Here is a 2,036-nt window from a genome sequence, read left to right as displayed (position 1 = left end):
TTTGGAATGGGAACAAATATAGATCTCTTCCAGTCAGTTGGCCAAGTGGCTATTCTCCAGATTTCTTGGCACAACTTCGTGAGCACATCCACGGCAGCATCTGTTAGCTAAAATACATACAGTGTCTCTGCGGCGGTGGCGGCAGTGGTGGTGGCAGCAGTGGCGGCTGGGGCTCGGGGCATGGTCCCCAGGTCGGAGGGTCCGGCCCGTGCCGGGGGCCTGGTGGCCGACGTTGTATTCGTGATCGAGGGGACTGCCAATTTGGGGCCCTACTTTGAGGGACTCCGCAAGCACTACCTGCTCCCAGCCATTAAGTACTTTAATGGAGGTCCTCCTGCGGAGACGGACTTTGGGGGAGACTATGAGGGGACCCAGTACAGCCTGGTTGTGTTCAACACCGTCCACTGTGCCCCCGAGTCCTACGTCCAGTGTCACGCTCCCACCAGTAGCGCCTATCAGTTCGTCACCTGGCTGGATGGCATTAATTTCATGGGGGGTGGAGGCGAGAGCTGCAGCCTCATCACAGAAGACCTCAGCACCGCCCTGCAGCTCTTCGACGTCTTCAAGATGCAGGAGCAAATCGGCCAGATGCACGGAGTCTGCCTTCTCATCTGTAACTAGCCGCCGTACTTGCTGCCTGTCGTGGAGAGCACCATGTACTCAGGGTGCACAGCGGAGAGCCTCATGCAGAAGATCGGTGAGCGAGGCATCCACTTCTCCATCTTATCTCCCCGGAAGCTGCCTGTCCTACGTCTTCTGTTCAAGAAGGCGTCTCCCCCCGCTATGCTGGAGCCGCTGCAGGCACCGACCTATGTGAGCCAGGACCCCTGGCACATGGTGCTGGTGCGGGGGCTCATGCTGCCGGTTGGGGGCAGTTCGGCTCCGGGCTCCCTCCATGCATAGCAGCCCGTCCTCCTGCCTCCAGCCCAGACCGCCGGTCCCGCCCTCTCGGCAGCCCCCCAGCAGCCTCTACCCACCGTGCTTCAGCAGTACCAGGTCCCTGGGAACCCTCAGGTGGCCGCCCAGAATGCAGTGAAGGCCGCCAAGAACCAGAAGGCCGCGCTGGGCCCACGTTACTCACCCATCAACTGTCTCCAGCAAGCTGCTCCTGGAGTAGGGCCTCTCTTCAGCCAGGCAGCAGCCCCCTCACTGCCCACAGGGCCTCCTGGTGCCCCCAAGCTGCCACCTGCATCCCAGCCGAGCCTGGTCTCCAGCGTGGCTCCTGGCCCCGGCCTGGCCCCCGCCCCCTGCTCAGCCAGGGGCCCCCTCCATGGCAGGCTCAGTGGCCCCAGGAGAGGTGAGTGGCACCTCTCCAGCCCAGCTGGGGGCCCCAGCACTAGGGGTCAGCAGTCGGTCTCGAATAAACTCTTGGCCTGGAGTGGTGTCCTTGAGTGACAGGAGAAGCCAAAGCCAGCCTTCGTTGATGCCAACACCAAGCTGACACGCTCCCTGCCCTGCCAGGTCTACGTGAACCATGGAGAGAACTTGAAGATGGAGCAGTGGCCTCAGAAGCTGATCATGCAGCTCATTCCCCAGCAGCTGCTGACCACCCTGGGCCTTTTGTTCCGGAACTCGAGGATGGTCCAATTCCACTTCACCAACAAGGACCTGGAGTCCCTCAAAGGCCTCTACCGCATCATGGGCAACAGCTTTGCGGGCTGCGTGCACTTCCCCCACAGGGCGCCCTGCGAGGTGCGCGTCCTCATGCTCCTGTATTCGTGCAAGAAGATCTTCATGGGCCTCATCCCCTATGACCAGAGCGGCTTCGTCAACGGCATTTGGCAGCTGGAGAAGCAGCGAGGGATGGGGGCACAGCAGGCCCCTCCTGGGCTGGGCCCCATCCTGGAGGACCAGACGAGGCCCGGGCAGAATCTGCTCCAGCTCCGCCTGCCACAGCCCCAGCTTCAGGACACTGTGGGGGCCTCTGGGGCAGCAGGACAACCCCAGCCCCAGGGTGCTGCCCCGGCACCCCCAGGAGGTCCCCAAGGCCCTCCAGGAGCAGCCCCAGGCCCACCCCCACCTGGCCCCATCCTCAG

The 2,036-nt window shown here is 62.7% G+C and overlaps 1 protein-coding gene and 1 pseudogene across 2 annotated transcripts in view; both read left to right on the top strand.

Moving 5' to 3' along the window:
• MCTP1 (multiple C2 domains, transmembrane 1) overlaps positions 1-2,036 on the top strand; it is a 906,633-nt gene that overhangs the window by 900,085 nt on the left and 4,512 nt on the right. The gene's annotated exons all lie outside the window — the stretch shown is intronic.
• LOC102852595 overlaps positions 181-2,036 on the top strand; it is a 3,346-nt pseudogene continuing 1,490 nt past the window's right edge.

This window comes from Elephantulus edwardii, unplaced genomic scaffold (assembly GCF_000299155.1).
Source record: "Elephantulus edwardii isolate Elephantulus edwardi_28Jun2011 unplaced genomic scaffold, EleEdw1.0 scaffold00043, whole genome shotgun sequence".
NCBI classification, from domain to species: domain Eukaryota; kingdom Metazoa; phylum Chordata; class Mammalia; order Macroscelidea; family Macroscelididae; genus Elephantulus; species Elephantulus edwardii.
The sequence above is the reverse complement of the archived record's forward strand: the minus strand, read 5'-3'. Positions and strand labels throughout refer to the sequence as shown.